At 44.3% G+C, this 17663-nt stretch overlaps 1 pseudogene; it reads left to right on the top strand.

The window, feature by feature from the left end:
- The first annotated feature begins 919 nt into the window (after positions 1-919).
- The window catches only part of LOC139000669 (lysine-specific demethylase 5D-like), a 75842-nt pseudogene continuing 59098 nt past the window's right edge, over positions 920-17663 (top strand).

The raw sequence follows: 17663 nt of genomic DNA, 5'->3' as shown, positions 1-17663 counted from the left end.
AGTAATAATCATTTTTTTGTCATGTGATGTGGACTGAAAGCAATTTAAGGATTGTAATTTGGAATAACACCATGCTTTACAGAATATGTGAGCTGAGCAAGGATGCAACTCCCCAAACAGCCTGCTGAATCTTGGTTCTGTCTTGAATTTGTATTTCCTTTTGTGTGTATTTTATTAATGCTATGGGTAACGGTGCTGAGTTTGAGGATGTCCTAGTCCTCTACGGTTGTGTAACAAACTGCCCCACAATTTTATTATTACCTCTTGTGGTTCTGTGCACCTGCTGGGCTTCGCTGGATGGTTCTGGCTCAGGGTCTCTTATGTGGTTACAATTAAGTGATGGCTGGGGCTGGAGTCATTTGAAGGCTTCTTCACTCCTGTATCAGCTTCCATCTCTTCATGATGCCTTTCGATGGATGGATTTTTTCATGGCAGGGCAATAGTAAGTCCGGGGTATCAGCCTTCTCCCTGCTGGCTTCCCCAAGAGTGAGCATTCCAAGATGACCTGGGCAGACGCTGCCACAGTACTTTCCTTATTGTTTAGGCCAGTTTAATCAGAAGCCTCTGTTCCTTGATATCCTAATACATCCCTTTCTCACACATGGCAAGAAATTATTGCCACACCTAATATTTCCACTTCACCTATGCCTGGAGCTGGCTCTGATATTACCTGAGGCCCGGAAAAAAGAAAGTGTGAAGTGACCAGTAGTCATTTTCTATGCTTGTTCTTCTATAAGTCTGGTGTTAGAGAAAGTGACCAGATTTTTGGTTTGTTTTATCTAATAATTACTATTTTGGCAAAGTTTGTTTTAGTTGATTGTACAGAAACATTGCATTGAAGAGGCATTGTTATTGCCTGTTTAGATGTTGTCGGGGTTGCTGAAGGAGAAATACACGTTACGTAAAGGGGTAAAGAATTATGAATTTATTAGGTCAGCTTGATACCAGATGGGCTGAGACCCCAAATTGTGCAAGCACCCAAGGACTGGGAGCAGAGATTTTAAAGGAGTGCCCGGTGTTCGAGCCTACCTAGGCCGAATTTTGAGACCCACTTGGGTACATTGTGAAAATCAGGCCCATCGCCGAAAAGTCGGGTATTTGCAAGATTCGCCCGCCCGCCCACCCGCCTGCCCGAGGTGAGCCTCTGAAAATTTGAAGTGGAGGTGGTGTTTACATTGAGTGTACTACTCCATAACATGACCTTATATTTAGAACCACAACCCTTGTGATGAATTGAATGTCAGTAAAAACTTTTAACAAGGATGGGGTCAAGGTTAGGTAACCAGGCATAACTCCAAGTCTCCCACTCCCAGAAATCAGCATCAAGGTCCTGATTAGACCCTTGTAACTGTAAATCAAGGACGTTTGTGTTTTCTGGGGATAAAAGCTCATGGAACACAAAGCTTGGGGCTGTTACAGGAGAAAGCCTGTGGCAGTCACTGGCCCGTTCAATGAATCCTCATTTGCTGTTTAATACCTAATTGGAGTCAGTGGTCTTATTCTCGCGAATGTTGGTCCACAACATTTGGAGGCCACAGCGAGATACCCGGCAGGGGTGAGAGGGACCCCCTATTTTAGGGCAGGAGGCTCTCCCCCATCCATCACCGGGCAAGCAGCAAGGACTTATTGAAAAATCCTACAGAAGGTAAGGAGGCACCTGGGGTGAGATCTCACAGGGGAGTCAAGGGGAGGGCTGGACGAAGCACTACCTCCCGACTCCAGCCGGTGGCCACGATGGTGGCCATCGCACAGGACTTGTCTGTCTGGTGTTTGTTGTCTAAATGGGACAGTTGTCATCTGCTTCTGTGTGCTCCCCGCTGCAATGTTTTCTTAGGAATTTTCAGGACTTCAAGAAGAGAGCCGGAGGCTATGGATATGATGTTAATGCTTTTGATTTACAGCGATTTTGTGGATGGGAGTGGCCCACTTTCCAGGTGGGGTGGCTGGATGCAGGGTCTTTTGATCTGACCACTGCCTACCGGGTCCATCATGTCATATACAGCCACCCAGGGCATCCTGATCAAATTCTTTATATTCAGGTTTGGCTTGACATATTTTCCAAGAAACCCCGGTGGATGAGGGCAATCCTCCCAAGGGGAAAATCGGGACAGAGACAGACAATTTTTTTGGCTGGGCCCCAGAAGGGAAAGGCATCCCAGGTCCTTCAGGGAGAGCAGAAAGAACCCATTAGCCAGCCACGCTGCTATGCTCCCCCAGCGCTGGATCTGGGTGAGCCCCAGCCTCAGGCCCAGGCCATGCCATCAGCTCTTGACCCGGAGCCCCTGTCTCCCCGATGCCAATTGTCTTCCCTCTAGACCCACCAGCGGGAGGGGCTTTGTCATCCTCCAACCCCTTCAGCCTGTCCCATACTAGACAGGGAATGGAATATGGAGCTTCCAGGGGTGTTGGGCAGGCAGCCCCAGCGCCTCTCCTGCCCTTGAGGAAGGCTGGGCCATCAGACCTGGGCCCTGATGGCCAGCCTTTACGTCCCTTTCTCAACTAGTGATTTGTATAATTGGAAGAATCAAATCCCTCTTTTTCTCAGAACCCTCAGGGTCTGATCTCTCTGCTGGAGTCAGTCTTTTTTTACCCACATGGGATTACTGCCAGCAGTTACTGCAGACCCTCTTCACCTCAGAGGAGAGAGAGAGAGAGGGTGAAGGTGGAGGGAGGGAGGACTGCAATAGCAGTGGTCTACTTTACTCTGAAACTCCCACTTTTTAAAGGGAGACAACTGGACTGGGAGACAGGCAGGGGTGGGGAGGTGGGGAGAGAAGTTTTGTTGATGTTACTGGCTGAAGACCGCTAGCAGGTGCCTTATCAACTAACTTCAAGGTCACAAGTTTTCTGTGAGCACCAATGCTGATTTTTCACTTTTGGTAATCATTAAAAATTAAGGTTTCTAAGAATAAAGAATTCTAATACATTAAAAACAACTAAACTCCCAGGAGCAAAGCGGAGGAGAAACGGAGCTGAAGTCTGCAGCCACCCTGGTGATTTAGAACTCTTTGCTAGGCAGACTCAGCCCCCGAGGGCCAGGACAAAGAAGGGGGGCTGGATGCCCAAGCTGCCTACAGTGGCCCTGAAAAAAGAAGCAGCAGCAGCAGCAGTGAGAAAGTGGGGGACAGCAGAAATTTACCTGACACTAGAGCCTCCCCGCTGCTGCCCAATGAGTAATGAGTGTTTTACAATAAGCAATACAAGACTTGGGCCTTTGGCTTTCAGGCTACAGCAGTTAAGCCAGAAGCCAGTGACTGGTACTACCCTTCCTACAGCCCCAGGAATAGAGCAGCAAGCCTGGGATCTATGAAAGCTGCAGATAGAGCAAGTAAAAGGTCCCTGTTTGCAAATGTGCTGAAAGGGTTTAGTACAGGGGTCCTCAAACTTTTTAAACAGGGGGCAAGTTCACTGTCCCTCAGACCATTGGAGGGCTGGACTATAGTTTAAAAAAAAAAAACTATGAACAAATTCCTATGCACACTGCACATATCTTATTTTGAAGTAAAAAAACAAAACTTCAAAAAAAAGGCTCTCCTAACTTCAAAAAAAAGGCCCTACTAATTTCAAAATAAAAAAAAATAGACCTCCTAACTTCAAAAAAAAAAAATCCTAATTTGTTCTTACCTCGGTCCTCAGGCAGCAGCAGGCTCTGCACAGGCAAGCTCATGACTTGTCTGATCACACCTGAGACTGAGAGGAGGAGTCGAGAGACAGAGAGAAGGAGGGGAGTCGGAGAGTTCGGCGCACATTCCACACATGCGCACTGCGGGCCTGGGATGAGTCAGCTGCTAAGCAACAGGCAGCAGCAGCAAAAACACCCGGCGGGCCAGATAAATGTTTTTGGTGGGCCGCAGGTGGCCAGCAGGCCGTAGTTTGAGGACCCCTGGTTTAGTACCTGTTGCTGCTGGAAGAGGAGGGGTTGATATCCCCTTCCAGTGCACTCCCTTGGAAGAGGTCTGGTCGCTGCTCTGCCAAAAAGGGGACTGGTGGGAAGACAAGGATAACAGGGCCCTGTAACTAATAAACAGGGTCAACAAAAGGGCAAAGAAAAGGGCACTCTCCCTGGACCTGGGAGCCATCGGGACTTTGAAATTCTCCATGAGAGGAGTGTGACTCAGAGACTGGCCGAAACCTCGTTAGGTTAGGAGGACTGAAGGCTGCATATTGAACTTATAGACTGCAGTTTGCTAGGCAGAGGTCCAAGCCCAGTTGTATAGGGGTTAAGCTACCTGTGTACAGCAAAACAACTTTCTCCTGTGCCAGAATACATTTTAAGGAAATTGGACAGACTGCATTTATAGCTAGAAAGAAGAACGGGCCACAATGCACAGCCCTGACATTGGCCTGCAGAGAACTGTATAATAACAGAAGATTTAGCTGCCTGAAGCAACCATAGTGCCAATAATATGTTTCATTGTATTAATATATTGTATTAACCTTTGATTCTCTTACAGGTTTGAATGTAGCTGTAGCTTCCAGCAGTTGCTGTAGACCAGTAATAGTCTACAGTCCTTGATAGTCTTTGGGAATAACTGGCAAGTGTCCAGTCTCCCACACGGAGGGCAATTGTTATGGCTATGTGTTAGCTGTCCTAAAAGGAGGCTATCTAGGATGAACCCCAAAAGTAGAGGGTGCCTAGCTGCTGAGAGGGCAGGTGCCCAACTGGGCAAGGAAGAATACCCACTAGGTTTTGGTTTTTATTGAGAGACAGTTGACAGTTAGCAACCTGTATACTGTCTTGCAGGCCTGTGTGACCATGCCCATGTCAGGGGTGGCACAAAACCTCAACTGTAGGAAAGTGGGAAGGCCTGTTTGAAACAGAAGGAAGTAGTGAGGTGGTGAGTACTAGTCATCTGTTACAGGAATTAAAGACCCTGTGAGGTCCAGTGACATGTAAGACCCTGTGAGGAAATAAAGCTCCCTTAGTCCATTCTTAGAGAACAAGTCAAGTAAGGGGAACCCTACTACAGGGACAGCTGTAACTATTCATATGAATATAGACACATTGTAAATTTCTTCTTGCCATTTAAAGACAATTACTCTGAAGAGTCCATGAAAAGGGACTGGCAAGGAAAATCAAAAAATCATAAAGCAGGTCAGTATATTTTTCTCCTTATATATTTCCTCCAAAATTTGGAAATGCTTAATAAATCATGGCAATACATTTCTTTGCATAAATTCAATAAGACTGGTTCCTAATAGTGGTTTTATTAACCGAAAATTTTGACTGGAGTATTATGTTTTAAAGAGACCTGTCTAGACTCTGAAGACTTGAAGCCAATAAGAGTGCCACAGAAAAAGCCTGGTATCCTGCTGGAGCATCAGGCCCATGCCCTACCATCACTGGCAGTTGGTCAGAGTAGAAGGGGAGCAATAAGGATGCCTCTGCATCCCTGAGGAACCCCCACACACTCTGGGCCACAATGAGTAGAAGGGCTACTGAAATGGGCCTTAAAGCCTAGAGCGTGGGCCCAGGTGGATTCGCTACAGGTGAGGGACTCACCTAACTCAGCAGATACTGCAGGCAGGCCTGATGGCAGCTGGATGGCTTGGCTTCCTGGCCCTACGGGGCACATTAAGATTCAATCATGAAATTCTGGCAAAGGTAATCAGTTATCATTCTTGTTGTGCTTATGCAAACATCAGGCCAAATTGAATACAATAGATAAATTGCTCTTAATTTTGTTTTCTGATAAACATATAGGTAATTTTGAGGAGAAAAACTCTATTTCAATAGAGGTTATTAAAAATGAAATGTTTTCTTTCCATCAGGTCACAAAAACAACTCTTTCTGTGCCCAGACCTTATCATTCCTCTGACAGACAGCAAGGATCTCTTGGCTATGAGAGAAAACTCAGTCCCTCCTCAGCACGAAGCAGTTAAGAAGATAAAATCCAACGCCCATTTTCCCTGAAAGAATTCAGAGCCAGGATCCTTGAGGTAATATATTAGGCAGTTAGACAGACATGAGCAGAGCAAGGATGATGGGCCAACTAGGGCTACCAGATGTAATTATTTCCACCTCTAGGTATGTGAGACAGAGGGCATAGCCAAAGAGGTACTCACCTAAAGTCTCAGCCCTTAGAAAAGGTTGTAGACTATTTGTCCAAAAGACTTGACCCCTTTGCATTTGAGTATTTAGGTGACCTACTTGCCTCTGGGTGGCGGCAGCCCACCAGCTGAGTGACGCCCAGCCTGAGTAGAAGGTGACCTCTGACCAGATACACCCACTGCGGATCATCCTCAAGAAGATAACGGACCAGGCCAATCAACCTGCTCTGATCAAGCAGCAAAGGAAGCTGCCAAAAGACCAGTAGGGCACCTACAGGTCTTAGTGGCCCTCCCAGACAACCAGCTGCCTGACACCCCAACCTACACCAAGAAGGAAGAAGAGCAAGCAAAAGGACTAGGGGCCCAGGTAACCAGGGGAGGATGGCTAAAACTCCCAGAAAGCCTGGGCAGAATCATCATAGAGAAAACCCATAGGGGCACCCATCTCGAAGGCACCATGCTGGCTGAGCTTCTTCTCAAGGATTACTACATTCTGGGACTACAGAGGATGGCCAAGGATGTGGCTTGGAGATGCCAGGTGCCGGGAGCCGGTCCATCCTTGCTGTTTCAAGGGATCTGGCGTATATGGCATACTGTTCTTAATATGTTTGCTCCCCTTCTTGGCGCTATGTGTTTTAACCAAAGTCACCTCTCCGAGAAAGGTTGTTTCCCCAGGTAGGAATTTTTCCCTGAGGTTAGGGAGGGGATACAACCCCTTAATTAAGTGCGAGGCAGGTAATTAAGCTACATAATCTTTACTCCCTGGAATGGAGATAAGAAACGCCCTAACCTTTGTAATAGAAATTGACAGGATTAAAATCGGCTGGTATAAATACGGATGTAACAAGACAATAATCATCAGATCCTAACCAGAACCTAGCAAGAGAACATGGCAAAAGATCCTGGACAGAACCTGGCTACAGAACTTCGCTGTAGAACCTAGACAGAACATGGCAGGAGAACATGTATAGAACCTGGCTGGAGAACCTGGCGACCGAACCTGACTGGAGAACCTAGAGAACCTGGCTGGAGAACCAAGACACAGAACCTAGAGACAGAACTTGGCTGGAGATCCTGGAGGGAGAACCTCGCCATGATGATCACCTGAATGCAGCCTCCGAGTCCTTCCTTCTTCGCTGACTCTGTCCACACCTATGGGGAACCCCTGGACCCGCTGGGTTGGACCCCAAAAGCCAGGCATGTGCCCAAGTGAACCCCGAGCTCCCCTATTATGTAAGGATCGGAGCTTCAGCTCCATTTGGGGCTATTTGTGGCCCGCGTCCGAAACGTGTCCACGGATGCAGAAACTCTGGGACTATGTGCATGGGGAAAAGGGAGGAGGGGATTAACTTTAGGAGATATTACTGGGAGCTGGGCTGTGTGTTGCATCTGCCAATTACTCCCTCCCCGATTCCCCCTTTGCAGAGAATTGTAACCAGACACTCCGACTTCTGGAGAGACCAGGGTCTGGGACCCCCTGGTACCTGGTGGCCCCGAATGGTACCTGGTGGGCATGCACCACCAGAATCACCCCCTGAATACTCTCCCTAAACCTCCAGACTGGGCCCGAGCCAGGGCTCTGCATCCTAACTCATGGTCCCGCACACCCAATACTCTCAGCTAGTGGATACTAGCGACAAATCCAGGGTCTGAATTCGTCTCTTAAGACCAGTAGGGAGTGTCATGAATTGAATGTCAGTAAAAAATTTTTAACAAGGATGGGGTCAAGGTTAGGTAACCAGGCATAACTCCAAGTCTCCCACTCCCAGACATCGGCATCAAGGTCCCGATTAGATCCTTGTAACTGTAAATCAAGGACGTTTGTGGTTTCTGTGTATAAAACCTCATGGAACACAAAGCTTGGGGCTGTTACAGGAGAAAGCCTGTGGCAGTCACTGGCCAGTTCAATAAATCCTTGATTGCTGTTTAAGACATAATTGGAGTTGGTGGTCTTATTCTCGTGAATGTTGGTCCACAACACCCTTAGCAGTTAATTTAGTCCTTCAAATAGCCACCAATTTCTCATTTTGTAAGTGTTTCATTACAACACTCTCCATGGAAAAGCTCATATTTGATCTTCAGATTCCGTGGCCTTACAAATATAACTATTTTAGAAAAGAAAAAAAATCCTTTTTGAAAGAGGTTCTGCATTATGCTACTATTAAACACCATGCATATTTTTATTTTTTGTACTTTCCTTGAACAAAATTTCAACATATTAAGAATTACTTCAGCTTAGACGCACCGCGGCGGGGATGGCGGCTGGGAGGCCGTGTCCTGAGACGCCGCAGCCGTATTGGGTGCAGTGACTTCTGCTAGAGATACAATTCCTCATGAACTGATGCCTAAGGCCCTACAGCGTACCTGCTACTGCCCAGTCCTAACAGAAGCTCACGCTGATATTAGTGAGGAAAAGACACCAGTCCTCATTAACTGTCTGGTGGCTAACACCCTGCAGCACACCTGCTGCTAACAAGTCCGAACACAGGCTTCATCTCATTCTGAGTGAACCAAAGGTGACCGCCATGGAAAAAGTCTGCAGGTAGGAGATCTTCAAGGTGAATGAGGAGGTGAACTGCCCAATCTCTGCCCATCGTGATGGGTTCATTACCCACTGTCCTTCACAAACATCCCGAATGGTCCTTTGTAGCGCAGCCGTCCAGTTTCCTGTTGGATATTGACATCATGCAGAGTCACCGGACAAATATGAAAACTCAAGGTATCTGAGGCCCGGACACACCTCCATGACTAGCCGGCTGCCTCGGAGCTGGGGACTCCGTGCTTCCTGCCATCAGCAGATCCAGCCCCAGAAACAGACCAGTTTGCAATCATTTCTGAAAACTGCCACGAATGGGTGTCCTGTTCTAAGCCGGGTCATCCAGGAAGGACGGGGGTAAGAGGGACATTTTGCTCCAGAAACAGAATGTCCAAAAAGGCCCAGCCCATTATTTTCCCCAGAAACGGCTGGAGGAGAGTAAAATCCCAACATGAGCCTCGAAGGCCTCTGTGCCCAGGGGACGGCGTTGCCGGCTGAGGAGGGGCAGCAGGGGACACGGGCAGTTTCTCCACAGGCCGCAGCGGGAAACTGGGCAGGAGCCTGGCGGGCCCCGGGTTCTCTAAGAGGTTCTTCTAGAAACAGACCCCTCAGACGCTTCCTCTCACTTCAGGTAAGAAGTTACTGTTAAGGCACTTGGGGAGCTTCCCTTCCAGCTTCAGAAAGGAGGCGCAGATATGTGAGTCACCAGTGCAGCCCCCCCTCCAGGCCTTAGTGGGCGACCTGAAGGTGGGGGACCCCGTAGAAGTGGACAAAGGCTACTGCCACCACCATGACACTAATTACCCGATGTGACTGGTTCCATGTGTCAACTTAATAGGACCGAGCGCTCTGTAACTGGAGCAGCCTGGCGGCCAGCTCTGGGGCTGCACAGCCCAGCCATGAGGAAGAGCCGGCCCAGCTGCCCGCGTGTGGCCTTGACACAGCCCCTGGTGAGAGTCAAGGGCGTGGTGGACACAACACTGCTCCAGCCAGGGCCCAGGGACATCCCTGACCTTGTCCGCAGGTGTTTAGCGGGGACCCACTTTGCCACAGTGGTGGCGGGATGCCCAGGACACAGATGATGGAGTGGTACATGAGCCAGGGCTGTGGGGCAGGGGTAATGGAACCAGAGCACCAAGCTCCATAATGTAGAGCAAGCCCCGCTTGATGCAGTCTGCAAACTGCCCGAGAGGCTTTCTGGGAAGAATTGCAGGTGGTGGGAAAGGGCCAGGAGGAGCTGAGGCAGAGCTCTGCGCCCAGGAACACCCCCAGCCCACCTGCCCCCAGCAGGGGCCGGAAGTACCTTTGGTCTGAGCAAGGTCAAGGTTCACAGAAAGAGAAACAACAAAAAGAACCAGTAAGCAGGACCGTGCAGTGAGGGCTCCTTTCTGTGCGGGTGCAGACGCTGCTGGAAGCAGCCTGTGCGAGGGCCTGGCCCATGCCCTGCAGCAGGAAGCTGTCCTGCAGCCGGTCAGGGAGCACGGCCTCAGCGTCCCTCCCAGACCTCATGCACCCACCCCATCTCCTCCCTGGCCGGTTGCGCACAGCCAGAGGGCAGGCCCTGCACCGCCCCTTCCCCTGGCGCACTGCGCATGCATCTCTTCAGCTGTGGTTGGCTCAGCGATTCCCCAGGAGCAGTTCTCCCGCAGGTGCTCCAGCTCAGCCCGGTCACCCTGTCCGATTCCCTGTTACTGGCAAGAGCCCGGTTGCACTCGGCCACCACTGGTCCCTTCTGAGCAGAGATCTAGCTGGTACCTCAATGCCCTGCACCTCCAGCAGGGGGACAGCCTGGGTGTGTCACCCCAGGGAGCAGAGACCTCCCTGGGAGGTTAGGCAAGCCGGCAACGGCCTGAGCTGGGGCCCACCACCCTCGAACTACACCCCCCAGCGGGCCAGGCGGCCTGCAGCTGAGCCTCCTGATCTTCATGCTCCACCAGGCACCGTTCTGATGGCAACTGGCAGTGAGTCTCAACGCTCAGAGCACAGGACTGGCCTGCAGGGAGCAGACACTCATCCCAAGACCCCACTGCTGCTGAGTTCCATTGGAGCCTGTTAGAGAGCAGCCACTGCCGTTGCCGGGGCTCATCTGAGTGTGCGCCAGCTTCACGCAGAGCACAAGGCATGTCTGCAGGTGCCACAGAGCGTTCCCCTAACCGGGAATGGCCTTCAGTGTGGAAAAGACGGTCTTTAGTGAAAGAGACCTCTCCAGAGACCTCAGCCAGACACGCAAAGACTATCGAGTTATTCCAGGATCCAAGATCACTTCTGCAGACTTTGTAACAGCCAGAGGCAATGGCTGAAGGTGTGTATTTAAACTCCAATCTCTTCTCTTAGACGCAGCGTCATAGACAATATGTGAGCAAATAGGTGTGGCTGTATTCCCATAAAGCAGTATTTGTAGACACCAAAAAAAAAAAAAAAAAAAAAAAAGAATTACTTCATAGGTAACCTAAGCTACAAAAAATTGAGAATTTTTCTTACTAACCAGAGCCTTAGGATGATTGCATTTTCCCTTATGACTTCAGATGTCTTTAACCAGACATAGATTAGATTAAAAAGCAATATAGAGTCGCCATCACAATTAAACTGGTATTATTTTGCTTAAACATTCTTCTTGGTTTCATATACTCAGAACTTCTCATTGAAACAGGTATTTGACCATGCATACTGCAATGAAACTAGACCACCAGTTTAAACTATTAATATGATATCTATAGTGTCAACTTCTTCATAGCATATGGCTCATTTTTGAGTTGCTCTGCCTAACTATAACACTGGTTGCCATCTAATTGGATGGATATGCTTTTCTCAGTATTACTAACATATTTTTAATCAGGTTTCACAGATTGTTAATGCTCAGAAGAGTTAATAACCAACTTTTTGAAATCTAACAATGTTTTAGCTGCATTTAGTTTATCTTCATCATAACAGAAATAGGCCAGATCTTATTAAAGTACTTCATTGATTTTAAACAGATTTTAGGTCTAAGTTTCTTGGCTTTTGTTTTTTGTTTCCTTTTTTGTAGGACACATACCAAAGAGAGTTTTGGATTATTAGTTTCACTCCCATTTCAATTTATGTAATTTAAAAGGGCAAAAATTTTATACTTTGGAGCAAAAAGAACAACTGAAGTTTTAAAAGATAAACAGATGATTCTAATTCTAATCATCTTCATCCTTTACTAATAACCAGTGTGGGGTTTTTTTTGTTTGTTTCTTTGTTTACTTCTAGGACTGGCAGCCTCCCTTTGCAGTAGAAGTTGACAACTTCAGATTTACTCCTAGAATCCAGAGGCTAAATGAACTAGAGGTAAACTGGAAAGTCACCTTTCTGTAGTGGAATATGAGCTCTAATATTATTTTACTTACAGTTTTATAACAGTGTAGTTGAGAACAAGTAAAGTTAAATATATTTTTATTGTACCTTTAGCTCCATTATTTCCTAGAATATTTATTAGTCTTATAGAAAGTCTTCTGCAAAATGCCAAGAGATTAAAGCTTTAAGTTTTTATAGGATGGGCTAAAGTTAGAACTGTCAAGAAGAATATTCTTATTTTTTTCTCTCCATACCCATATTTTATTATTTTGGATTTTCCCTGATTTCTTTAACAAAAGCAAAGTTCAGGTCACAAATTTGGTCTCCTAAATTTCCAGTTAAGGCTGGTGGTTATGTTTGTTCTTCTTGGAAAAACTGGACTATTTTTAGGAATGTGTCAGTAAATAGGAAAGGCAAAGCTTGTTTTTTTTGTCCTCTTTTTCCTTTTATTGACTTTAGAGAGAGAGGAAAGGAGACTGAGAAAGATTGATGTGAGAACAGAAAGTCAGTCCACTGCTTCCTGCACTACCCTCACCATGGATCAAACCCAAAAACTGGGCATGTGTCCTGACCCAGAATCAAATCCGAGATCTTCTGGTGCCAGGGCAAAGCTTGTTTTTTAAAGCAGTTGACACTATATTTAGCTTAGTATTAAATATGAAAAGTGTATGAATAATTTGTCATTTTCTTTACTATTACAAATTTTGGCTATGGTTAGGGGTTGGAAGTTCCAAAATGACTTATGGTAACAGAAAGGTAATTCACAAAGTAGTTTCATGCCCAAGTTTTTAACATATGGAAAAAAATTTTTTTCCCTTCAGTTCTGTATCTGTGGACTCTAGATGGGTGTAGCATCTTAAGATATAGGTTGAACCTAAATACTCTTGTTCAGCTCTCATTGAGCCCAATGATCATGTTTTACATTTCAGGATAAAGGATTTTGACTCCGGCATCACTTTCTGACTTCACCTCTCCAATGAAAGAATCAGAATCAATTTATTTTATTTTTGTAGGTGGTAATGGTGATTTAGGCAATGAAGTCTAGGCTCTAACCTAGTACAGAATTGTAGCTAGGACAAAGTGATAGTTGCTCATTTACTTTACGCTGGACCAAACTCAGATTAAGGAGTAACCCTTTCTCTTTCCTAGGCTCAGACCAGAGTAAAACTGAACTATTTGGATCAAATTGCAAAATTCTGGGAATTCCAGGGTTCTTCATTAAAAATTCCCAATGTGGAGCAGAAGATCTTGGACCTCTATAACCTTAATAAGGTAAGAGTGGTTCTATTTTCGAAAGGACAAGCAAGCAATAAGTGTTGTTTGGGAAACCCTCTGTAGTTGAACATTGTGTCTCTGAACAGAAAAGGAGAGAACATACAGCCTGCCAACATTCATTGATAGAATCTTTGAGTCTTTGCATTGGTTGGTACTGGGGGAGTACACAGTGTGCATATTTTAAGCCTCATTGCTATTTTTAGATCTCTCCCCTCTGCTCACAGTTAACTAGACTCTTCCTTATTCTAGATTGTGATGGAGGAAGGTGGCTAAGCAGCTATTTGCAAGGACCATGGGTGGGCCCAAGTTGCCCAGTGCCTCAAATTCCCACCAGGCAAAAACATTGGATCCCTACTAAGATTTCACTATGAACGCATCATTTACCCCTATGAAATGTTTCAGTCCGGAGCCACCTTGTGGTGAAGGCCCTTCGCTTATTTGCAGGTTGATGTTATTTTGTGCTTTTTGCTGTCTTACCTTTTCTGGGTTGGGCTTTCTCCTGCATAGTCAATATTTAGAGAATCTTAAGGTCATTAATAGAGGTTCCAGGAAGCCCTGAAAAATATTTTGCAGCCTGTATGAATATGAAGTTTTGTATTTGTTAGGCCAGCTAGATAAAAACTGTAGAATTCTTTCTTTTTGTCTTAGAGGATTGGTGTCTATCTACTAGAATCTCTTTATGGACAAGATTTTGCAGTAGAACTTAGAGAAAAGCAGTTCTTATTTGAGACCATCCTCCACGAAAAAGATAATTAAATAATTATGAAATTACTACACTTACTGAGAATAGTTCAAATAAAGAGAGTCTATGGATGAAACCTTGCTTTATTTGAGAATTGGGAACTGACTTAGCTGGTATTTTAAATAATGGTTTTTAAGTTTTATTATGAAAATACTTTAATACATGTGTATAAATGCATATTTTATTTAATATTCATAATTCTGTTAGAGTTGACATTTTTATTTCCATCTTTTCAGATGAGATGTCCATTTTATTCACTAGCACTACGGTGTCGGGTGAATTTCCCGCCAAAATATAAGATGGCACGGGCAATTATTTAGGTTTCCCGCGCAAAATCAGAGTTAGTTTAAAATGCCTATATCTTTTGAAGTATGGGTTCGATTGAAATGAAATTTTCAGTTTCTTGTGTAAAAAATGAAAATTTATTCAATCACAGACATTTTTTTATCTATTCAGTACATAAATAATTCGATATATATAAACTAAATACGAAAAACCCAAAAAATACTTATTACCTAAAAATATACACATATTTTTAAAGTTTAAAATAAAATTTTCATAATAAATCAAAACAAATAGAAATTAATAGTTTTTTAGCGTATGATATTTTTCAAAACACGTCCCTTTATGTAGAGGTATATTGCAAAATTTGCACATGTAGCGTGTCTCACTGCGCAATTTATGAACGGAACATACGCGACACCTTCTCAAAATGTTTTTCTTTTTTCCACTTCCGACAATTGCCTGTAACGTATGCTTTCTCATGTCCATCGATAGCCTGCATGGTGTTCTCTACTTACAAGGGATTTTTATGATACCTATTACCCCAATGGGTATGAAACGGTTCGCATACGCAGGTAGGTATCTTTGTGAACGGCAAACAAACAAATATTTGGTAATACGCAGTTACAATCGGCCCGAGTTTACACGTTTCCCGCACTCCACCGCAAATCTATATGAACCGAGTTAAGACGGCTCCCGCGGAGTACGCGCAATTCACGCGAGCCGACTTAACTCGTTTCCCGCAATCCAAGTGCTAGCAAAGAAATATGTAACACATAGAGGAATGATGTAAGATGTAGTGGATGATGATAAATTTTCTGTCGTTCCAAAGAACAAAAGGGGGATGTGTTAGTGTAAATTAGAAAGAAGTACAGCTTTCTTTGCCAGAGATTTAGAATGAAGGAATACCTTTGTTATTTGCTGATTGTTAACATAATTTAATTCCCTCCTCCCAACCCCCTCTACCCCCTGTCCAGCAGTGTAATACTCATCAAGTTGACAGTGAGGAAAAAGACAAGGTATACAGACCCCACAGCATTTCCCTTAGACAGTCTGTGAAGCCTTCGAAGTTTAGCAGCTACAGTTGCCGGGGGAAAAGACTACAGCCTGATGTGAGTGCTTCCTTTTTTTCCACCCATAAACTGCTAATGTGTATCTAGAACTTGGTTTAGGTGACAGTTCATTTCTATAAGACACTGTTGTTGTTTTTATGTGTGTTTCTTTTTAATCCTTACCCAGAGATATGTTTTCATTGATTTTTGGAGAGAGAAGAAGGGAGAGAGAGACAAACATAGAGAGAAAGAGAAACAACAATGTGAGAGAGAAAATATCAATAAAATGCATGCCTCTGGTATGCATCCTGCTCAAAAATTGAACCTGCTACCTTTTTTGGTGTACTGGAGGATGTTCTAGCTAACTGAGCCACTCGGCCTGGACTAAGACACTGTTTTGTTGTGCTTTTTTTAAACTTTAGCTTCCTCAAGATTGTATTAATTAAAAGTGAATGAGTTATTTTGTCTCATGGGTATGACTTTCAGTATTTTTGGTTTTGTAGTTTAGATTTTACAGATTTTAAAAGCAATCATTTTTGTAAAATATCCTTTTAAGGTTTTAATTTTTGTGAATCTTCATGATGGTTTTCACAAAAGTACAATGTACAGTTGTTTTTTGCGTTCTTTTTTGGTATCATCAGTCAGATGTCATACAAGAGGTAGTGATGCATGAGAGGTGTAGGAAACAAAATTTATTATACTCAAGAGACATGGCTTGCTACAAAGGCCACAGCAAAAATCATGTCCATAGGTTAGGAGGCAGAAGGGACAAGAGTGAGGGGAAAGCCTCTGACATCGCTTTTATTGGTGTTTTTGAGGGAATGGCAAGGCAGGGCAGAATATAGTTTAGGATTTAATAGTTTGCTAGTTTGGCCGAAACTGGTTTGGGTCAGTGGATAGAGCATCGGCTTGCAGACTGAATGGTCCCAGGTTCGATTCCGGTCAAGGGCATGTGCCTGGGTTGCGGGCATATCCCCAGTAGGGGATGTGCAGGCGTCGGCTGGTCGGTGTTCCTCCCTCATCGATGTTTCTAACTCTCTGTCTCTCTCCCTTCCTCTCTGTAGAAAATCAATAAAATATATTTTTAAAAAATAGTTTGCTAGTTTGAATAATTTTCATAGGCTATAACCTCTGGGGGTGGGCCCTAATTGACTAGCACCTGGTGTTGGAATGATTAAGGCAGAGGAAATAAGGCTCTGGATTAATTTGTTTGCATATTAATGGCATACTCTGCTGGGTCATTTGCAATCTTTAACAATTGGCTGTCCTGAGAGGGGCCCTCTCTTTTAAGCTAAAAAGGATTTTTAAGATGTCAACCACATAGAAAAAATAAATATAAACAATTTAGTCATAAAATTTATCTTGCTAAGTCTATTTGTATTTCCACTACATTTTCACAAAATTTGTAAGTTTTCTTAAACACGTCTGGGGCTGAAAGTTTTTCTGACAGACCGGTTTTATTGAGCCACATGCTGGCCAGAACAGGGACCTGGTCCTGGGTCATACAGTCTAATCACCAGCAGCAGGTAGAGAAGACAAACATGTCTGCATCCTGGGTTTGAGGGGGCTCTCTCAGACAATGAGTTTGAGGAAGAAGTTGATTTGGAAGAATTTACCCTTGCTCTACATAAAGGGACTGGAAAAGTGAAAGGGAGAAAGTTTCTGAATAGGTGACTATAGTCCATAAAAAGAAGTGTTTGCTGCTTGTGGGCAACAGTCTGAACAGTTCATTTGTAATCAGAAAGCAGTGGTAGCTGTTACCTCTACATGAGAGATGAAAGAGTGCCCAGAAGAGGGGTTGAAGTTTCTACATACATTCAGAAACCTTCAGTATTTATTAGTTTCAGCCCAAAACTTTTTTTTTAACCTAACTCTGTTAACAGATTAACACTAGTTGTCTCTTCCTCTCACACTCCAGCCTGCTGTAATTTAATTTAGGACAACTCAGTGTTGTTTTTCTTGTCAGTTTCTATTCCTGAAATATCTTAAATTAGGATTAGATGGTGTATCCTTCCATATTTTGTGAATAGTCATCTAATTTTAAATTTTAAAATGGTTTTTAACATTAGAATATAAAATGAAGAAAGGAGATACAGTTATCTAGTTCAGACTATAGAAATTCCTTTCATTTCTGAATTTTACAGGTACTTTTTAAAGGTCTTTGTCAGCAGAAGTGTGTAGAAATTGAGTAAAAATATAAGCATATTAAGTTGGCATTCAGTAACATTTGTTGGAAAGTTGGAAGTACCAGATAAGGATACAAAATTTTTTGAAAATTGATCTTTAGACACTTTTGTTGTTAATAATGGTATTGTTTACTTGGCAGGAAAGGTTTTCAAAAATTCTTAAAAACTGTATGGTTAGGAATACAAATAAACAAAGTGTTTGTAGTTTCAAAACATTTAAAGAA

Source organism: Myotis yumanensis, unplaced genomic scaffold (genome assembly GCF_028538775.1).
Source record: "Myotis yumanensis isolate MYYU_CA2020_CCGP unplaced genomic scaffold, mMyoYum1.0.hap1 SCAF_24, whole genome shotgun sequence".
Taxonomy (NCBI): Eukaryota; Metazoa; Chordata; class Mammalia; order Chiroptera; family Vespertilionidae; genus Myotis; species Myotis yumanensis.
The sequence above is the reverse complement of the archived record's forward strand: the minus strand, read 5'-3'. Positions and strand labels throughout refer to the sequence as shown.